Source organism: Hibiscus syriacus, unplaced genomic scaffold, assembly GCF_006381635.1.
Source record: "Hibiscus syriacus cultivar Baekdansim isolate YM2019G1 unplaced genomic scaffold, ASM638163v2 tig00117000_pilon, whole genome shotgun sequence".
Lineage (NCBI taxonomy): Eukaryota > Viridiplantae > Streptophyta > Magnoliopsida > Malvales > Malvaceae > Hibiscus > Hibiscus syriacus.
Genome location: NW_024063516.1, coordinates 653450 through 677088, shown reverse-complemented (window position 1 = coordinate 677088; position 23639 = coordinate 653450). Strand labels below are relative to the sequence as shown.

The following is a 23639-nucleotide window of genomic DNA, read 5'->3' as shown; positions in this document are numbered from 1 at the left end:
TAGGGTTTTGTGTTAAAATTACATTAGTACCCTAAAGTTCATTCATTTTATGTGAGAGTCGGTGCAAACATGGTAACTGGCCCCTCCTTTGTGGCTGATTGCAGAAATCACGTTTTATACCATGATATCTGGCTCTTACTAAAAATATTTTCTTTGACTTTTTCTGCCCATAAATGTCGTCCGAGTTGTCGCGACAATCATATTTTGCTCAGTAGTCTCATCATGTCATGGCAATTCCCTTTTGCTTATCATTGCTCCCAAATCCTGCACATCATCAAACAAAACACCTTCCTCATAAAGCAACACTGATTACAAAATAAAAATGCCTCGGCAAACAGAATTCCACCACATACAACTATATGATCCTAATGCATCTATATGATCCTATATGAGCTTTTAGACATTCAATAACTTAAGTGAAAAGGTCCCAAATATGACCTTTTTATAGAGTTATCAGGGTACTCATCAATGCATCATGGTTATCAGTGCATGGATGAGCATGACAGGATCTATGTGTCCAGAAGTGTAGTGTTTAATGAACATATTTTTCCTTTTGCTCACAATGCATTAGCTCATAAGAAAGATGGTGATGAAGTAATTCGATCAAGGCTTGTACCAGTTATTAGCAGCCCACACAAGCAAACCAGGGTTGTGTCAAGGTCAGGTATTAACACTGATATCAGCACTGGTCAAGGAGTAGAAGCAAGCAGTTCTAGTCCACCTGCAGCAACAGGAAATGAACTGCACATGCATTCTGGAGAGCATTCAATAAATAATGAATATGGCTTTCCTACTCATGAATCTACTGCTAATGTCCCTTCTCAACAAAGACATTTTGCCTATATTAAGCAAGTTCAAAGCCAAGAAGCTGTCCCAGAAACCAGGGTAAGCAATACACATTCCATGGTAACTCGTAGCAAACATGGGATCTTTAAGCCAAAAATATACTCAGTCCAATGCAAAACGGTGCCTGGTGACATTCGACATACTCTTGAAGATGATAACTGGATGATGGCTGTAATGGCTGAATATAAGACACTTATTAGCAACAATACATGAGACATTGTGGAGTTGCCAGCTGGTAGGAAAACCATTGGCTGCAAATGACTCTTTAAGGTAAAGAAGAATGCAAATGGCTCAGTTGAGAGATTAAAAGCTAAATTGGTTGCCAAGAGGTATTCTCAAATACCAGGCTATGATTTTATGGACACTTTTAGTCATGTGGTTCAGTTTTTCATAGTAAATATACTGATCTCACCGACTGTTTCATGTCACTGGAAAATTAGACAGGTGGATGTCAACAATGCATTTCTAAAAGGCGACCTAAGCGAGGATGTATACATGCAGCATGTTCCTGGCTTTGAAGAACAGTCCAGTGATGGAGCTTTTTGGTGTGCAATCTAAAGAATGCACTATATGGATTAAGGCAAGCTCCAAGAAACCGGTTCCTTAAACTAATAAACTTCTTTCTTACCTTAAGGTTCAAACCCTCGAGGGCAGACTCCTCACTGTCTATTCGACAAGAAGACTATGAAGTGGTGTACATGGTTGTGTATGTGGATGAAATTCTCATCACAGGTAGTTCTCAACTCGAGTTTAATCAGATAGTTCATGCACTGCATGAGAAATTTCTCTGAATGACCTCGGGCAGCTCAAGACTTCCTCGACTAGAAGTACATCGATCGTATAATGGCCTGTTCCTCAGCCAAAAGAAGTTTATTACTAAACTGTAATAAGAACCAATCTTAAGTGTGAACTCAACCCCACTCCCATGGAAACCACAACCAAACTTAGTAAGAATGATGGGGAAGTGCTAAACAAGCCTCAGCAGTACAGAAGTGTAGTTGGGGCACTACAGTACATCTACTATACAAGGCCAGATATCTCATTTGTAGTCAATAAAGCTGCACAGTTCTTGCAAGACCCACAGAGGTTCATTGGCTTGCAGTCAAACGTTCTTGAGGTACTTACGAGGAACACTAGAAACTGGCCTCTGGTTTTCAACTCAAGCACAAAAGCTGGTGACACTCAATGCCTTCTCAGACTCTGATTGGGAGGAGATACTGATGACAGAAAGGTCGATCTCTGGTTACTGTGTGTACAATGGAAATCACTTACTAGCATGGAGCTCGAAAAAGCAACAAGCAGTGTCCAGGTTCACTGCATAAGCTGAGTACAGGAGCCTCGCAGATGCCCAACCAGAATTCTTTGATATCATTCGCCAAACGATCCTCACCTTTTTGTTCATCCGCTTTATCCTCCTTCTTCTCCGTTGTCGCCGGCTTTCATTTCCAACGTCGCTTCAAATGGAAGACCACCGCATACGGAGATGAAACCAGTTCATGCTGTCAGACAAACGAAGGGGATTCCTGTAGTGGAAAATACCGTTAAAGCCTCTGATGCATTACCCCTTCCTTTGTATCTAACGAATGTAGTGTTCTTCACACACTCTCTTGAGGATCACTTCCTCACTGTCTTCTTGTGCACCGAATGTAACTGCCCATATATTATTAGATGGAAAGCCTGAGTTACAATAAAGGAAACTGCCCGTAAGTCCCTTGCAGTTGTTTGATTGCTCGTTTCCTTCACTACCACCTCAGTACCGGTTGCAACTACCCAGACACTACTAGATGAAAGAGCAATGAAGTTTTCCTTTTCCTTCTCATAGAGCTCCTTACGTGCGTCATTTGCAACATCTCTCCATTTCATAATAGTATCTCTATTTCCAAAGCTTAGTACAGAATTTTGAGCTCGTGCAGCAAAATTGAGAGATGATAATGTCTCAGATAGATTTGCAGCATTTGGGCAGATGTTAACAAACATTAAACTTTTTGAGTTTCCCCCTAGCGAGTCTGCAAGTATATTAGTAAGCATTGAATTTTCATAAGGAATATCATCATTATTTGATGTCAAAGAAGTCAAAACATCTTCTAACGCCGAAAGTGATTTCATGATATGAAGCAAGTCTGTCACACGCTCCCCGCTATCTTCTTCTAAAAGTTTCCTGATGGGTAAATGGTGTAGCGCAGTATTAGTTTTTTTCTGGTCTTGTATAATTGAAAGAGAAATGAAGAATAAAGAAATGAAGGTGAATAAGAAGAATGAAAGAAAGCATCGACACTCTCTATTCAAGTGAACGGAATGAAGCATCATCACTTTCGATTCAAGAAGAACGAAAGGAAGCATCGACACTTTCGATTCAAGTGAACGAAAGGATACATCAGCACTTTCGATTCAATTATTCATCTTTTCATCAAAAAGGTTGAATGCTAGAAATGAGTTATAATTAGTTTTTTAGAGCTTGTTGTAATAGTGTGTTCAAGGTGAGAATAAAAGAAGAAGAAGAAGAAGAGGTAGAGGTAATGTTAACATGATGAGTCAACAACAATGCTCATGCTGCTCATACTACTGTGTACGTGTACTTAGTTTGCATGGTGTGTTAGTTAGCAGTCTCTTGAAGTTGTTAGTGGTAGTTTAGGTTGTTAACAACAATTGTCCAATCTGTTAGGCAATTTGTTAGGCTTATATTAGTTCTTAGAAGCTATATATAAACAGCAGAATCATTGTATCTCAACACATTTTTTACAATCATAAATGCAAACATAATTCTCATTAATCTGTTTTATCAACATGCAAGGACATTACATTTATAAGAAAGGTTAATCTCATCAGCTCCCCAATAACCGACTAACAAACTAATAGACCTAGTTAACCAAACTAACAAAATAACTACCTCCTCATACACGTGTAACACTTCTTTGATATCCATCTAATCCCCTACTCTTCATTTTCTCCTCTTTGACAACAATCTAACATTCCCTCTACTTTTCCTTTTTGATGAAGAGATTAAAACTTGAATCAAAAGTGTCGATGCTTCATTCCATTCGATTTGAATCGAAAATATCGATGCTTCCTTCCGTTCGATTCGAATCGAAAGTGTCGACGCTTCCTTCCGTTCGATTCGAATCGAAAGTGTCGATGCTTCCCTCCGTTCAACTTGAATCGGAAGTACCGATGCTTCTGTTCGCTTGAATCAGAAGTGCTGATGCTTCATTCATTCGATTTGCATCGAAAGTGTCGATGCTTCATTTCGTTCGATTTGAATCGGAAGTGCCGATGCTTCCATCCGTTCGACTTGAATCAGAAGTGTTGATGCTTCCCTCCGTTCGACTTGAATCGATGCAAAATTTTGATGTGGAAGAACATTCAACAAAAAATTTCTAAAAAAACTATTCTATAATAACAATGTGAAACAAACTAAACACCAGCAACATCATTGAAATATTTGGTCTGCATCACCACAGAGTAAGTTGAACACAGCTCTCTTGCGGCCGAAATGCTTGCTGTGACATATCTTTGAAACTCTTTCTATGTCAACACATTTTAGGAAAGGGTTTGTCGGAAACTCGGTAAAGAAAGGAGAAACTTTGTTCTCATTGAGTGCAGCCTCCATGCCATCCACATCTGCGGGGTCAATAACAGTAACTGATCCCATTTTAGGCAGAAGTTCTCAATGAAAATCCTAGTTTTTCGATAGCAATCTGTTGTTGTTACCATATGTCCCCTGGCAGGGACTAATGCCATCAGCATGATCGTACTGGCACACATACCAGATGTTATAATCAGGGTTGATTCAGCCCCTCAAGTGCACTTATTCTTCTCCACAACGACTGTAGTTGGATTTCCATACCGCCCGTATTCAAAACTGTATGGTGTTTCTCATTGAAGTCAATAAGCTCTTGAGTTTTCTTAAAGAAGTAAGCAGAAGTATTAACCACCGGAGTGGTAATTATCTGAACCTCCAATCTTTACACTACCATTGTCAATACAATCTTCTACACCTGACACATCATCATTGATGGTGACGGTCGAAGTGACGGAGTTAGCGGCGGGTTCAACCATGAAGTTGTAGAGATTAATGGAACCAATGGGAAGTTGTAGAATCCATGCCAACTGAGTCAGCAGTTTGCTGACTAGACCCATTGTGCACCATGAGTGAAGAACCAGAGAGAAAGAAAATTTAAAAGTTGCTCAACCAGTGTAAATCGTCATCACGTTTATACATAACATAATTCTCTTTTGCTTCATTCATGCTAAAGTTTCTCCCATAATTAACAAGTGATACCCAACAATTACCTGTTGAAACTGTGAAGAACACAGTTCTGAGAAATCGAAAAATAAGAGTGAAAGCAAAGGAAAATAGAATGTAGGTTGATTATGATAATCAACCTTGATCCTAAGATCTATTAATATAGCCATACTGATTGTTGGGTTACCACTGTTTAACCCAATGTACAGCTGGCTTAACCACCTAACAATCTTAAACAGAAAAAGTTATAAAAAATGCAGCAACAAACCAGCAACAAACCGTTCCAGCTGGCACACCTTCCAACTGATATTACTTACTCATCAACATTCACCCCGCTTTTCAACTTCTCCAAGCAAGAAAAAAAACTCAACATTTGTGCAACTGAAGTCTTTGTAGCGAGAACACATTGAGTTTTTGGCATAATTCCTGAAACCGAGTTATAATCAATGGCTTTGTCAATACATCCGCAATTTGACAGTGTGCTGGAACATAATTGACGACTAGTTGATTGTCTATGACCTTTTCCCTAATAAAGTGAACATCTAAGTCCACATGTTTAACTTTAGCATGCAAAACTATATTGGCAGCCATGTCAACAATACTTGTATTATCACACCATATTGGAGCTTGCGACAATTCATTCATGTCATCGAGAACCGCTTTTACCTAAAGAACCTCAGTAGTTGTATCAGCAAGACTGTGATATTCTGCCTCAGCCGTGGATCGAGACACTGACCTTTGCTTGCGTGAACTCCATGACAGTAAGTGACTGGCTAGGTAAACACAGTACCCGGAAATTGACCGCCTATCATCGGGGTCACTACCCTAATCCGCTATAAACTCCTTGATCTAAAGTTGGCCTTGACCCTTGGTCAACTAGAGCCCATAATCCATCGTACCTTGTAAATAGTATAGAATACGCTTAACCCCTATCCAATGAGCTTCACAAGGGGACTGCATAAACTGTACAACCTTATGAATAACAAATGTAATATCTGGTCTGGTATGTCATACATAAAATAGTGCACCAACCGCACTTCGATACTGTTGAACATTCACAAGGGCTCATGTATGTTTTGAGCTCAACTTAGGAGTAATAGGTAAGGGTGTGTCCACTGGTTTAGCTTGCACATTAAACTTGTGCAGCAGTTCCTCCACATACTTCTTTTGACTTAAAAACATTCCAGTTGCTGTATGAACGACTTCAATTCCTAAAAAATAGTGGACAAGCCCGAGATCCTTTAACGAGAACTTGTCATGAAGCTGCCTTTAACCTCTTTAACCTGATTTTCAGAGGAACTTGTGACAAGAATGTCATCAACATATACAGAAATATGTGACCTTAGTCTTTGAACTGCGAACGAATAATGAGCTATCAGCTCTAGAGGGTCGGAATCCCATTTCACACAAGAATTGTTTAAGCTTTTTATATACCAGTTACGAGGAGATTGTCTGATCCCATATATGGCTTTTTGAAGTTTGCATACCAGCTTTTCACCACGAGTATCATCGTTCGAACCCTTTTGGTTGGGACATATAAACTTCCTCCTGCAGATCACCCTTGAGGAAATCATTTGATATCTACTTGGTAGACTTGCCACCATCGTGAGGCTGTAACCAATAATAACACATTTATTGTGAAGAACCGCACCACGGGGCTGAAGGTGTCAATAAATTCACATCCTGGTACTTAAGAGTACCCTTTTGCTACAAGCCTCGCTTTGAAGCGATTGATAGAGCCATCAGAATTATGCTTAATACGAAATAGCCACTTACAGCTAATGACCTTCCGATCAGCTGGCAAGGGAACTAACTTCCACGTGTTATTATCAGTTAGTGCCTTGAATTCCATTTCAACTACAGTCTGCCAGTTTATATTGTAAAGCCTCCTGCACATTTAGAAGAGTTTCATTAAACAACGTGTTATAAATCTTAGGCTTAAAAGTTCCAACTTTACTACGAGTGACCATGTGATGTTTATTCATGGTGTGTTGATCATGCACACAGTTACTCTCATCAGTTACGATCCTTCTTGAACCACCTTGCTCCTAACTAACGGCTAGACTATCATGGTAACTGCTTATAGCACACCTGAATGCACAGACTCACTGTAATTAGCCTCCAGTGGAGCAGCATCCCCGGAACCAGTATCTGGTTCTACCGCCATTGTATGAACCCCATCATCATGGCCAGTACTTATACTAGGTGTGTGGTTTGAACCTGCCACAGTATCATGCCCTTGTCAGGGACAGTAATTGGATCATGACATACAGTACCCTCGCGACTAGTAAGGCTAGACTCATTATAGGAAAAGGAACAACCCATCCAGATTGTTTAGTGTTAGCATCTACACGTTGAGACACACATGGGAATATGTTCTCGTTAAACACAATGTGTAGAAATATACACAGAAACATTGACAGCCAAAGACATTGATATCCATGATACTGTGACGAGTAGCCGAGGAACACACACGGCTTGGATCTGAAATTAAACTTGTGCCGATTGAAGGGTCGAAGACACAAAAACATTGACAGCCAAAGACACGGAGAAACTGATAATCCGGTTTCTTACTGTATAACTTCTCAAATGGTGAAATTCCACCAATAAAATCTACAGGCAACCTATTGATTAGGTAAACTGCAGTAAGAATAGTGTACAACCAGTATTTGAAGGGGACTGCTAACTGAGCTAGAAGTTAAAGCTGTGTCAATGATATGCCGGTGTTTACGCTCAACAACGCCATTCTGTTGCGAGGTATGTGGACATGTAACCCTATGCTTAATTCCTATAGCTGCAAGAGAACACGCTAGACCTTGATACTCACCTCCACCATCAGTTTGTAATGCAACAATGTTAGTATTAAACTGATTTTTAATAAGAGCATGAAACAATTTAAACGCTTGAACAATATCTGATTTTGTGCATCAAGTATACCCAGACATTCTTGCTGTACATGTCAACAAATGAAACATAATACTGCCAGCACCGGACTTGATCGGCGCTGGTCCCCATACATCGGTTTCAACTAGCTCAAACAAGCTATTATAAATTGTATCAGATTGCACGAAATGAAGTCTATGACTTTTCCCTAACTGACACGCAATGCATATTTCATTATTATTAACATAATTTCTAATATGAAGTAGTGTAGACAAGGTTTTAGACGCAGGGTGTCCCAACCTTCTATGCCATAACCAATAGCTTTTATTGTTCTTAGGGTCATTTACTTCAGCAGGGGCAGTAACTTGATGAAGCATGCTATTCATTTGAGTACTTTTATCAAAGTAATACAGCCCATTCTCCGACTTACCTTCGAGCTGAATTCGACCAGTTTCTTCATCCTTCACAAAACACTTATTCGAGTGAAACTCAAGGTAAATTATTGCCTTGTGTAAGTTTAGAGATAGATAATAAGTTCCTAGTTATTTTAGGAACGCACAAGACATTGTCAAGCTGTAACTCACAAGTATTGGCAGTCAATGACACATTACTTACATGTGAGATAGGTAAGGTGAAACCATCACCAAGATAAACCTTACCTTTACCAGCGTATGTACGACCCGAGGACACTCCAGCTTTGTCATAGGTCACATGGTGCGTGGCGCCTGAGTCGAGGTACCATTTGTCAGCAGCAGATAAAACTCATTTGGCAATGAGAGAGTTGATCTGCACAGTGTCATTGGTGGTATCTTCGTTAACCACTTCACCACCTACAGTTGTGTGAACAAACATATTATAAGACGAATCATTGACATCATATTTGCACACATTAGCTTGCATTTTATTGGTGTCCCTGGACTGCCTCGAAACTACTCCTTTGTAGTTCTCATCAAAACGGTGCCAACACCTATCCACTAAATGACTGATTTTCCCACACAATTGACATTGATGCCTTGGTCTGCCCTTGTACTTATTTGTGTTCTGAGTTTTTTCTCGAGTATCATTTGACCTATTATTGTTGTAATACCTATCAATGAGGACTGAAGTGACAGTGTCAAAAGTAAAAGGTTCACGACTCATGGTTATAACAACAATAAATAGCTCGAAATCAGCTGGGAGGCTGTTGAGCAGTGTAATAGTTTGGTCAATCTCAGACACTAGACTACCACTGGTCGTAAGAAGGTCACAAATCTCCTTGATTTGTGTAGAAAATTCACAGATAGATAAATCCTTTCCTGACAGATCTGAGTCTCCCATGAAGACTCATGATCTTTGTAGTGGAGAGCTTCGAGTACATGTTTGAGCATTGTATTCTAAATGGCAGAGGTGTGTGCTCCTACAAGCTGAGGAAGAATCGAGGAGCTAATTGTTGAGAGAAGCCAGGATGCTAACGAGCTATCCTGCTTTTTGTAGCGTCGATACGCAAGATTCACTATCAACTCGCCAGACTCATTTATAATGGTCTGAGATGGAATCGGCAGCGACTCATCCAACAAGTGTTCTAGTTCATGTCCTTGTATCATAAGGAGAACTTTACTTCCAGAGAAGAAAGTTGTTATCCAATCTAACATGAACATATTGTTCATAAATGGCATTTCCATCATCCGATTGTTGACAGCAGCAGCACATCTTTCCTCCGACGTAGCTCCAATCGCAACGAACGAGTCAGGCATGATGCAGAAATCGTGACTATCAAAGAGAAATCACTGTGAACGCCATTGGTAATTGGATCGCTAGACATCTGATACCATGTTGAAACTGTAAAGAACACAGTTGAGAAATCGAAAAATAAGAGTGAAAGCAAAGGAAAAACAGAATGTAGGTTGATTATGATAATCGGCCTTGATCCTAAGATCTATTAATATAGCCATGTTGATTGTTGGGTTACCACTGTAAGTTTAACCCAATGTACAGCTGGCTTAACCACCTAACAATCTTCAACAGAAATAGTTATAAAAATACAGCAACAAATCGTTCCAGCTGGCACACCTTCCAGCTGATATTACTTACTCCTCAACATTACCAACTCCCGTCTATAACATATCACAGCTAAAATGGAGCTTTGCTCATAATGGTCTCTCCCATTATGATCTTGTTATTCTCACTGGTGGGCACACACTGGGGTTCTGCCACTACTTTTCTTTTCAAAACAGGATCCACAATTTCAACACACACACATGGACCCGACGTTGAATCCAGTTTGCGTCCAAGTTAAGGAGTTTATGTAGAACACACAAGGAGAGACCAAAACCAAAGCCTTGGTTTTTAAATTCGCAAGCTCTCAAAAGGCTTTCGTGAATTCTATGACCAAAATTAGGAGCCTCACTGGTGGGGAAGAGATCAGGCGATACTGCAGATTGGTCAATTAAATTTTAGAAGCCAGGCATGGAGAAAGTTGATTATTCTTCTATTATGGTTTTCAAGAGTTGTCGATCCAACCAATAAATAGAGAATAAGCATGTGTGGTTTGCCTGCGGTCGAAGAGAACAACAACAATAGTGTTGATGTATTGTGTGGTGTAAATGATTATTTAGAAAAGAATGGGAAAATAGTGTTGTGTTTTATCATATTCCCTTCCTCGTGTAACATTTGGTAATTGAAAACTGAAATTAACTTATTTGTGTAATCATTATAATTTGAGAGTTGAGAGGGAAAAAAGTACTACAATAAAAGAAAACTTTTAATTGGTTTTTTATGTATTTGCACAACATTTCCAATTGGTAAAGCTTATTCCAGAAGCACCCCCATCACATGACAAACTAAGTGGTAATAAATAAGGGTGTTAAAAAATATTTGATCTGAATGACTCAATTTAATTATCCGTTTTAAAATTATTGGGTATTTGTATTAAAATACTCTAATTTACAGGTCGGGTACTCATCCCGCTTTTTTTCGGGGTTTTCGGGTAGTGCCTGAGTCAACAAATCTCTTTTAACCGGGTACCCGACTACCCGATATCCGATTTATTTATTTTTTAATTTTTGTATTACTTCACTGATAAACAAAACAAATACTCTTGTTTTATGTTTCCCCAAATCCCAAATCTTAATTTCATCCCGCGTGCTTACTGCTCTCTCACAACCACAGATCTGTCATCTCACTTTTCACCTCGTCACCTCGTTGGTTCGTCTTCACTCTTTAGTTACCCTCGCCTTCACTCACAAACAGTCAGCCCTGAAGTTCAGAGTCAATCAATTTTCTCCAGGTAAATTTGTTGCATAGAGTCTAATATTCTCAAAATTTTCCACTTTCTTTCATGGAAATTGTTTCAAAATCCACTAAGATCCATGGTTTTACACGAGTCAAGTAGATGGTAAAAGTCAAACTGTCAATGGTTTTGATCAGTGAGTCAGACCCAAAAAATAACTACAATCAACTGGTCTGGTCTCTAAAATGGAAATTGTTTGATTCTCAAAACTGGCAAACTGCAGTCCAAAAAAATTCATAGAGGGGGATAAATTCTTTTTACTGATTTATCAGATCACGAGTTTAACTACAAACTATCAATCTTTTTTAATTCAATCATCACTGCAGTACCGATGAATATAGCATTTGGTCTCAACAATCATACCAACAACATTAAAGTAGGAGTAAAAGTAAAACTGGATCCTAAAAATATAGTCTTCCATTCAAAACAATTAAACCCTGTACATGAACTCTATTTGTGGTCTTCACAGTTCGATACGCCTGCAAGAAAAAAAGAAGATTAATGACTTGTTTAGACTTTTAAGTTTTATGTTTGAATTATGCAATTTGAATTTTACAACTCTATATTTGAATTTTATAATTTGGATATTTGGATTATGCAATTTGATTTGATGGTTTTATGGATTCACTACTTTGAATTTATTAGTTATCCAAAGAGAATTACATACCGTTGCTTTTGGGAAACTTTTGGGGAAAAATCATACCTATGCTTTTAATTTTAAGTGTTATATTGCAATCTGTTGCTTTTGTTATTGTTAGCTATCCAAATAGAATTTATTGCTTTTACATTCTGTTTCTTTAATTGCATTGCTTGTTTGCTAGTTGATTGTTATATTACATACTCTTGGTTTTGGGGAAAAATATTTGAGAAGAAAGAAACCAGGTACCCTATTACCCGAAATGCCCCCGTTTACTACGGATCGGGTCATAGATAAAAAATTTATTATCCGAAAATTTCGGGTATCTGAAATTTTGGGTACCAGATATGACACCCCTAGTAATAAGAGTAAAACCTACAGCAACAAATGTTTATATACGAATAGCTTCCCGAGTGCCAACTGCAAAACATAATGGATAGCAACAAGTTTAAAAATTGCAGAAGAAGAAAGCTAAGAGATCCTGATTTGATCTTCAATGCTTGGAGTTCCCAGAAATGTCGATAACGAAACGGTATCTAACATCGTTCCTAGCAAGGCGATCCAAAGCTTGATTGATTTGGTCGGGCTTGATAAGTTCTACGTCGCACGTTATGTTGTGCTTCCCACACACATCCAGCATCTCTTGTGTCTCTTTCATACTGCCTGTCATGCTTCCCTTCACCGCCCTTTCCCTGTAAAAGATGGAACGTGGAAAGTTGTTTATTTCATGTCCCCACGGTCATTACTCCTCACTCGTATTATGGGCAGGGGAAGGTGAAACTGTACCGAATATTAATGGAAAAGAAGGGAGCTCCATTGGCCTGCCTGGTGCCCCCACAACTGCTAGAGTCCCATTTACTCTGAGCAGTTCCAAGATTGGTCCAAGCGAATGGTGCGCGGATACTGTGTCCAAGATAACATCTAGCGTCCTCTTCCCACTCTGCATTTGTTCATCGTTAGTGCTAACGATGAAGCAATCGGCGCCCAGTCGCTGTTTAGCCTCGATTTCTTTCGATAGAGAAGTACTGATGACGGTCACGTGATGACCAAATGCCTTTGCCATTTTAACAGCAACGTGACCAAGACCCCCCAGGCCAACTATTCCCCCTTTTCCCCGGTGAGTCCAGCAGTTGGCAATCTTTCATGGGGCTAAAAACTGTTATCCCAGCACACAATAGTGGGGCTGCTGCGTCCATTGGCAGGTTATCCGGCACATTGACCACGTACCTGCATAATACATATCCCAAAATCTTAGCCTCTACCGCTCTACGGTCCATAAAGAAACCTGCCAAATCTGGGTGTGGCAATGATAAATTGAAGATGAGTTGCAGACCTGTGATCTGCAACTAGCATAGTGGAATATCCACCATAAGTAATGCTACCATCCCAGAAAATGCCGTTGTAGGTGAATTGTATCTGATCACAGTAGTTCTCCTGCGAGTTCATACAGAATTCACATTCCAAACAGGATGCTACCAAGCACCCAACTCCCACCCTGTTCCCTATTTTGAACTTCTTCACGTTGCTTCCCACCTTTGTGATCACACCTGTGATTTCATGCCTGCATAAGCAAAAGTGATTTGCTTAAGATCAGTGAATATCGGTTTTGCTTTAAATAATTAATCAACAACACTCCCTAGTAAAAAGAATTGAAGAAAAACGGAGGAGAGGTGGTTTACCCAGGAACCACAGGATACATAGTGATACCCCAGTCGTTCTTAACATGGTGGAGGTCAGTGTGGCAGATCCCACAGTACAGCACTTCAATAGTCACATCGTTAATCCCATTTTCCCTATTTTATATTTCCATCTCTTCCAGGGTTAGTAGCAGTACTCAATACAGTAAAAATAACAGTAAATAAGGCTAATGGCTTTTATATATTTATATGTTGGAGATGATCATTCATACTAGTATAAAATTGAGTTTAGGATGCATTTTTAAGTTTTTTAACTTTATATTTTAACAATCTAATTATTAAATATTTATAATTTACTCAAAAACTAATGTACATGCATAGAAAATAAAATTCAACGATGATATTATTAAAATATCAATTATATAAGAAATTATTAAATTGAATAGAGTTCACTTGATTTTGTACTATTATCACTCTCCAAATTTAGATATAAAAATACCTTCGTTTGAAGATGTAAGGACGATTTTGCCGGAGGAATCGTGAGCCGCCCACCCTGATACCGTCTGTGTGTGGTTAGGCGTACTTTGTAAAGCCATGAGGAGAAGAGAAGAGCGAAGCAGTAAACAAGTGATGAGAAAGAGTGAAAAAGCTGAAATGCTTGTAGCATTGAATGTTGAAGATAAGCGTATTTATAGTGTGTCAGGCAGGAAGCTGATAAAAGAGTCGAGACAAAAAACCGGTTTTTCCAAAATCTTCTTCCAATTGTTTGGTTGATGTATTCCAACCCACAGCTATTTCATTAATTTCACCATAACTATGATGGGCAAGAAAACGATTCCTCCTTGTGAGAGATGGGATAATTACCAACAATCAGTTGGTCTATTGGGATGAGACATTAGATTCTCAAGGTCAGGGGTTCAAATCTTGACGATTGTGAATAGAGCAAAATGGATTAGAATAGTCGTCCTTATCTCTGTAATACTCGATCCGAATTAGTTAATAAATAAATAGGATATTGGTGGTTATACCAAAAAGAAAGACTGACGTAATTTTTTGAAGTGCAATTAAAGTGCGACTTGGAGGAGCCCTTGAGGGGATTAAATCCGCTGATGACTAGGACAAGAGATGGGTAAATTTGAAAGCTTTCAAAGTTCATAAAGTCTTTCATTCGAGTAAAAGCAAAAACGATCCTTTTCCTTTCCTTTACTTGGGCTTGTTGTGCCCAACCGACTTGTGAGTAGTGGCTATATTCTGGCCCTAAAAAAAACCGCTCCAAAGAGCCAAGTCAAGCAAATGAAGAAACATAAAAACACAGAAAAAAGAGCAACAATCTCGAAACATCAACAGTGCTTTAAAATTTTTCAGAAAAAAAAAAAAAATAGTGCTCTAAAAAATGTTTCAGATTTCATTAATTTAGAGGATCAAATGATACCAGCTAGCAAGCACTACCGCCCATTTAACCTCAGTCGGAGCCGCCTCCATCCAAATCATGTGTCGCATAATTTCGATGTCGACACACATGATTAGAGGTAACGGGCTCCAACTCTTTGACCGTTGTATGAACATTACCCACAATCACATTAATTTTTTATCCATCTTCAAATGAAGACTTTATGTTTTTAATCATTGTCAATGCGTCTCCCTCTATTAGCAACTTCCAAAATCTTAAATCCCAAACCAACAACACTGCTTGTTCACAAGCTTGGGCTTTCTGCCACGCATGGATCCGCTACGAAGGCACTCGGATGAGTACTCGCCGCCATTAAAATTTGGGATTAAAATCAAAGCAAATTCAATACTACTAATACAATTCTATTACGCATAATTAAAATTTAATAATGATAAGAAAGGCAATAACCATTGTTCTACCCAAAAAAAAAGGCAACAAAGGGCTGAAAATACAAGCTGAGATCGGAAATTATAAGCCAAAAAAAGAACAAAAAGTGAGGGGAGAAGAAGAAGAAGAAGATGAATATTAAAGATTACACATGTTCCTATGTCTGAATAACGTCTCTCCTGTTCTTGTGTAATGCATATACATGACAGTGGCTTGTGGTGTTAGTATAATGTTTGTTTCACAATCTTGCTTCAACATTTTACAACATTTTCTAGTTCAAGTTTGTACTGTTTTGATCATTTTTCAGGTTAAGAGCTCGACAGACAATATTCAGCTGACACTATATTCCTTGCTGAGCTCAACTGTTGTGGAAGTAGTGGTAAATTCAGCATAGCTACTATCATTAAGCAAAAGGGGAAATTCTTTATTGATTCTAGATATCAGCCATAAGGGTTAACCAATTTGTTTCTCAATTGGAAGTCTCTTCCAGTGTGTTATGTGCAATTGTGCCGAGTTGTAGAAACCGGCAAAAAGATGCCGAACTTATGATGTTTTCCATGTTGGTTTGACTGCTTATTGAAATATTTGCAGGTTGGATTTCCCTGCAATTAATGTTAATCCTATAATCCTATGAGCTTTTATCATGCTTATTGTTTCGTGTGGGGTTGGATGCATGTTTTTAGGCTTCAAACTTAATGTTTTAATATTTTAACCTTCAATTTTACAGCACTCCCCCTGTCCTTTTAACTTAACTGTTGCATGAATAGTTTAATCTCCTAATGAAGTCCAGACACATTAACTTGGTTTTTGTGACACATAAGTCCTCTTAGCAATAAATCAAACCAATAGAAGGGAAGAGAGAAAAAAAGAGGAGCACGTTGGTTCTTAAGGTCGTCAAATAATGTTAACAGGCAGAGTGAATAACAATGATGAACATGGAAGATTTTCTAACTAGGTATTGATAAAATGAATTAAGTTAGAATTTTTCAAAAGTAGAATGAAATTAATATAATGTATAGATTTTAAGGGTTAAATAATAATTTTGAGAATTAGAATAAAATAGAATAACTTGTAAACATTGATGGTTACAGAAACATGAGATCGACTGAAAAAATCGATTGTTGCATTTGTTATTATACGTATTTTTAAAGTTGCCACACCATCATTCTAGTGGTCATCTAAAAGAAAATGATAAAAATAAATAAATTCAAAAGTATTAGTGATTCTATATATATATAATTTCTGATGTCTCTTAAATACCACATTAATCTAAACGAACTAAATTAATAATATATCTTTAAATTGACTCATTTATTTTCTTAGATAATAATCTAACTGAACTAGATTAATAATATATATATATTATTTCTGATGATATTTTTAGAAATAATTTATATGATTAAAATAGCCTTCTATTTATTTTCTATTCAAATTGAAATCTAAAAAAATATTATTGACTTGGCTAAAATAAAAATAATAAAAAAGAGTCTAGTAGGAGTATAACTCTCATATATAATCTTACAATTTAAAAAATTAATAACAACTAAAACTAGTATAACTAAATGTTCCAAAAAAAAACCTTTCAAATTTATGTAAAAAAAAATACATAGTGTGAAATATAATATTTTCATCAATTAAGATGAACTCTTATTTTCAAAGAACCAAACTCATCTGAATAATTTTAATTGAATAAAATACGATATCAAGAGTAACTTTTAAATTTTTATTATAATCTTGTAGATAATATTGAAAAATTGCTAGACAAGCAGCTAATAATATCACAAGTTCTTAAGTAATTAAAGAATGAAATAAAACATAAAACATAAATATTCAAAAAAAATGTAATAAAAATTGTATAAGAAAAGCTCAAAATCTTAATTAAGATATTCAATTACCTTTTAAACTTTAAAAAAATTCTTTAAATTTAAAAAGCACATAATGAAAATAAATAATTAAGAACAAGATAACATCATATATATATATATATATGTTAGACTCTTAGTTTAAGATTTTGAAGAGGTAAAATTATAGTTAAACTTAAAATTAAATAGGACTTTAATTAATTTAATTTTGATTAAATAGAATTATAATTAAAAGTAAATGTAAATGTAATAGAATTATAAAATTAAAATTTTCTTACTTAGCGTGGGGGCCAAGCCCTAGGTAGGCCCAGGCCTACTCTGCCCCTCGTTGACTCACTTATAATCACACCAGTTAGTAGTGACCCAGGCTTTTCAAGATATATATGAAAAATATGCTCACTACTGATTTCATAGTCAATAGTACACATTTTGTCATTTTATGATTCAAAGGATCGCAACATAAGCCAGACCACTAGACGTGAGATCTATACAGCCTGATTTATCACCTCCCCTTTCTCCGCTCTTTTAACCTTGATGTTGGGCCTCACCTGACGATAATAGCGGCTACATGGTTCTCTAGTTCTTCACCTTCAAATCCTCCTTCCCTACACACTGTTCATAACAATCTCCAACTACAGCCACGAGATCCATGGAGGAATCGTGGAAAGATATTAGCATGCCTTGTCTAAATGACCACTCTCCCGATTCTCTAGTCTCCACCAGAGTCCACAACCCCAGTTTTTCCGGCATGATCCTTCTGGACTTCTTGGCTACACCCATCAATAATAAAGAACCTCCAATTCCAGGAACATCTGATGTCTCCAATGCCACGTCCCTCGTTGAAGGAACTCTTCTTTTCGGCTCCAAACCACCCACTCCTGAAACAATATTGAGTTTGAATTCCGGCTCCGACTTGCAGTTCGTCGACAGTGGTGACCCAAACCCAGCAGTCAACACTCTTACCGTGTTGAAGCAGCTCCATCTTTTGGTCCTCCTTGCATTTCTACTTTTCATCGTCTTAGTTCTTCGGCAATTTTCCCTTCTTTTGGCCAGAAAAGGGCTCCTGAAAGTAATAAAAAATCCGACAACCGGCGGCATAAGCGCATGATGAAGAACAGAGAGTCTGCTGCTCGGTCGAGAGCTAGAAAACAGGTGCGAATCTGTTTGATTCTTCTTTCCCACGCGTTATTATGTGAGGAAATTAAACTTGTTCGTATTATAACGTCCTTTGATGTTTGTGAGTTGCAGGCTTACACAACAGAGTTGGAGCTTGAAGTTGCTCATTTACAGGAAGAAAATGCCAAGCTTAGAAGGCAGCAAGAGAAGGTGATGTATATCTGTTTTGGTTTATTTATAAATGTAGTTGTAATCGTAATTCACTGATTTGTGCTTTCTAAAAGCGGTACATACAGTTGGTTGATAATATGTTGGGATGAATTTGGGTTCTTTGTTTTGCAGTTGTCGTCAGCTGCAGATCAACCTCCAAAAAAGAATGTTCTTACTAGAACTTTAACAGCTCCATTTTGACAAGTATGAAACTTGGAAGGCAGACATTTCTTGTATAGTGTACTGAATAAAAGAAAAATAGAAGGCCTATTTCCAGTAATTTTAGGATCCCAACCTGCCGAACCAATTGGGCAAATGGTCTGTGTTTTGTTTTGCTTTGTTTTGTTGTGCTGTGCCTTTGGATGCCCGATACCCTACGTTTCATCGCGTTTAGCTGCTATCTTTTGCAATCGATTTTAATGCATCGCGCCGCATGACTGCGTTAAAATACCCTTGATTCTTGAGTTTATCTTTCGGTCCAGTCGACACCTAGAGCGGCGTTTGAAGCTTAAATTTCCCTTTTTATCCATTTGTTCTACTAGCTCTTTGTGAAGGATATATGCAGCAAAGTGAGAATTGGGTATATAGTTCAATTGCATGTAACAAAATCTCCTTAACAAAGTTGGGATCTTATGGTTGCAGAGACTGGAACAAAGGAGACCATGGATGGCCATAAGGGAGTTGGGATTCTTCCAAACGAATTGCAATAGGAGAGATGGATTCTATTGAAATAAATATGGCCCGTGTGATCTGCAAGTTACCATCACTGAGTGGGGCATCAAGGTTCCCAGAGATGAAAGATGTTCAAAGGAAACTGTTGATTTAAGATTCTTCCCCCCCCCCTTCCCCTTTTTTCTCTTGTTTTGGGAGCTTCCGCCTGTCAAAATCCAAATCTCTTGATTTTTTTTTTAATTTGAGACCTATTTCATCAAATCTCTTAATTTTAGTATAAAATAATATATATATTTTTAAGTGAATCCAAAATATTAAAGAAATTTAAACATTATAAAAATACATGAAATTGTAAAAAGTTTAATCTTGTTTCATTGTGATATTTGTATAAATAACTAAATATATAATGATTCTATACATTAGTGTAATATCTTTATTGGTCATTTTAGTTTTTCACCACCATTCATTTTATCGTTACATTTGTGATTGAATTGAATCCAAATACATATATTATTATCGATTTTAATCTCACACCTCTAATATTAAAATTTAATATTACCCTTTTTTAATCTCACCAAAACTAAACTCATTGTCCTTTCAAATAAAACTTTAATCTTATACATCCTCTCGAATCCATCGTTTGTATATCTGTCTCTCTTTTATGTTTGCTTTCCATCTTTATCTTCTAAGAGGAAGACGAGGCATTCAAAGGGAAAGAGACACAGGTATATATCTATTTTCCTCATTAAGATTCTACATGGTTGACTATCCATATTTTTCTTAATAAGATCAAAGTCAAATCGATTTAAATTTTCCATAGAGAATTTGCTTCTTTTTTTCAGGTTAAATCCGTATTTTGCATTAAAATGAATTTCTTATAATTTAATTTAATAAAGTCATTAGTAGTTAGCTATAATTATCATCTCAATTTAATACTTACTATTTTTCAATAATTATCATCTCAATTTACTACTATTTTTCTAACCTTAATCTCCACTCCACCCGTCTTATAGCTTTGTTGTATTTATCCCTTTCCACGTTTTAAATTTCAATGAATATTTTTCTTCTCCAATCAAAATTTAGCTGTAGGGTGAAAGGAGAGGCACAGAATAGCTGAGGCCCAGCCCTTGTGGGTCAGTGGCTAATAAATCCAGTGGGACCGGGAACCAAAGCTCCACAAATAGACTATAGGTTGCCCACAGTTCAGTTTCAGGCTTCTGATTTAAGATTAAGATATCTCTGACAATCATTGATATTGTATTCTTATCTTTTAATGCACAATAGCTGTCTTATGATGTAATTGGTAATGAGAATTAGAAGATTTTGTTGCTCACTAAAACAAGCTGTGGTTTGGATTGGACAATTCTATGCGTAATGATTGGAGGGTGAGGTTGGTCCCATGGCTTTTGAAAATACTAGGTTCTTTACCTCAGCCATTACGCTGGCTCAACGAATAATCCGTTTTACTTTTTCGGCTGATCCTTTTAGACCACCTTTTGGTATGGATTTACTAAGCAGGATTAATCTACAGCGAACTGCGAACATCACACATTAAATGCATCCATATAAAATAAAATAAAATAAAGTTTATAAGATGAAATATAATAGACATTGAATACTTGTGCAATTATGAGATTTTTTTTATTTCTTCTCGGAAACTTGCTATCTTCTATTCAAATTGTTCTGTCCCTTTTACTATCCTTTATAACTTATGAAATATCTGTAATATCCCAAATTTTTACTAGTGATTAAAATATAAAATTTGAAAGTTTAAAAGATAAAGTATAAACTTTGTAAAAGTCCAGGGATCAAAAAGGTAATTTTAAAAAGTTATAGATTTTAGCTCGGAAATGAAAAGTTTGGCCTAAAACAATGATTTTGTGGGAAACATATTTTCAGTATGAGATTTGTGTTAAAAGTTATAAAGCGATAAAGTTCAGTATTGAAAATAGATAATCGGATCGAATTGGAATTTTAAGAAGATTTGAGGGATGTTAGAAAATGGTTGGAACCAAATTTTAAGTTAGGTAAAAGTTACGGGTGGAATTAAAAAAGTCTAAGAAATATAGGGACTTGATTTCAAATTTTTAAATGTGAAAGTACCATTTGGGTAAAATAATATATTGCTGGAAATTTTATTTATGTGCTGATTTTTTGAGTTTAAATGTTGAGTTGGGATCAAATTCCAAGTTTATCAAGTTGGGTTGTTGAAATTGAAAAGTTTCAGAAAGTTAAGGATGAAATTACAAATTTTTAAATATTCAAGTGTTGATTTGAATATTTTATTAAGGTACCGAAATTATGGTATAGGTGAGAAAGAGAGATTGGGTAAATTAGTACCTATTAAATTGGAAGGGAGTTTTCCGTTGCAAAACCTTCCTGTCGGTACACCCCCTCCAAAATCTTGGCCGTAGGGTTCAAAGTTGGACTTGATAAGAGTGAGGAGATTGTTGTTGTTTCCGGAGTCAACAATTGAATCCCCAAACGATATGATAGCAGCAACCGTTTCATCTGGTGGCAGCTTTACCAATGCCGTCGTTTTGCATATCAAGAGTGAAGATATCACCAACACATGAGACAGCCAAACGGTTGTGGAAGCCAAAGAGAATATCACTTCCATTCAGGATGTGATGCTCAACTTTGATCAAAATTGGTTTGTGTTCTCAGTCGTCCTTCCTGCCTCTTTTATACATGCGAATGACACTGTTCCATCCAACTCCACCCAGATATATTAAAGAGAAGGATTCTATTTCGAGAATCACATGTCAAATTTAATACTGGGATCATGTTAATTAATTATATATATCTATTCATTGAAGTTCCAATTCGATTAATAATGTAATCGATTTTGATATTAGTCAAAATTTATTTATTATATCTATTTAAAACCTTCATTAATCAGTACGATGCCATCAAAAATGCAATTAAAACAATGCAGTCATTTTCAGAACTTGAATAATTAAAAATGTCTTGGAATATCAATTGTTTTAGTGTAACCAAAGATACTACAGAAACACTAAATGAAGACGATGCAAATTTTATTATTATTTACTCCAATCTATTTAAGCGTTTGAAGGTCGATGTTTTTCAAACATTGAGGGTCTAAAACGATTTTAACCGATTTATTTTAATATAATTAGTAACGAGACTTGAATTTTTAATCAATACGTGAGGGGCTGGATTTTCTTTTTTTTAGGGCTAGAAGTAAATTATTAATTTTGGGATTAAACGAAGTTAATTTATTATGTATTAAAACATACTAATAAGTATTAAATGTATTGATAAAAAATTATTTATTTTGTGGAGAGAACTCGTATTTAAATTTTAAACATTAGTATATTATAAAGAGGAACAATTATAAATTGTAAACAGAACCAGTGAAACAAATAACACTTACCAAACGAGCGATAGTTATAGCATACATGTGCTTCAACTTGGTCCAACGTTTTGGAGCTCTTACTAATGATGGGTTCCTTCTATTTGAATCATACATGAGTACAAAAATCCAAAGCTTAAATTAGATTTCAAGCGCATTTGCCGAACAGAAATTTGAACTCCCGTTTAAGATGACTGAAGCCACAACAGAAATTTTGCCAGCATATTTGTGACAGATGGAAAGATTGTTATAATACAACTGTAAAAGTTGGAAAAAAGAGCTATGCTTTGATGGGAAAAGGTGAAAAAAGCGAAAAGATAAACCCTACTTATTTTCATCAAGACAAATAGAATCTTTATGAAATAGATTTGTAGTTTGGAAATTAGAGCTCGAGTGATTGGTTTCGTCCTGGTGCCAAGTTGTCAATTGTATTAGATTAATTGGATGTTTAAGTGTAACTAAGTTATTGCATGTAATCTATTTGTTTATTGGTAATATATTTAATGTTCTTAGGTTATATGTAAGATCTTAAATTTAGAACTTGTAAACGAAACAAATAATAATGTGTCTTTTTTTTATCTGTAAGAAGTCTGATTCAACTCAATTCCATATGTAATCGGATGTCCATGCAACTACAAGACATTGCAGTCTTAGACCTAAAAATGATATTGCATGCATATATTTTCTCCTTCCGTTGCACTATTCATGGGATGTTTAATTTAAGATTGCCTATCGTAATTCTAGATGCTTCTTAATAGAAGCTAACTTCCACATTTGAACCATTTAATTTTGGAGTTGGGACGCTTAAAACTTTAAGAATAAATAAGGTTTATAACTAAACTATAAAAATCGTCATTAAACCAGCCTTTGGTCCATCCAACTGATGATATTAAAAGTTGGAAGTAGGAATGCAATTCTGCAAATGCTTATCAAATTGAAGAGAATTAATATCTCTAGTTTCAATTGTTGTCGACCAAACCAGAAAACGGTCATTGAAGTCTCCCGTCTGCCCATCTTTATGATATTGGTCAACAAACTATTTGCCCAATGAA

At 36.6% G+C, this 23639-nt stretch overlaps 3 pseudogenes; 2 read left to right on the top strand and 1 right to left on the bottom strand.

The window, feature by feature from the left end:
- LOC120194684 overlaps nt 1–10401 on the top strand; it is a 31430-nt pseudogene extending 21029 nt beyond the window's left edge.
- A 1914-nt stretch (nt 10402–12315) lies between these two features.
- On the bottom strand, nt 12316–14148 carry LOC120194683 (annotated as a pseudogene).
- A 3687-nt stretch (nt 14149–17835) lies between these two features.
- Nucleotides 17836–19409, top strand: LOC120194722 (annotated as a pseudogene).
- The last annotated feature ends 4230 nt before the right edge of the window (nt 19410–23639 follow it).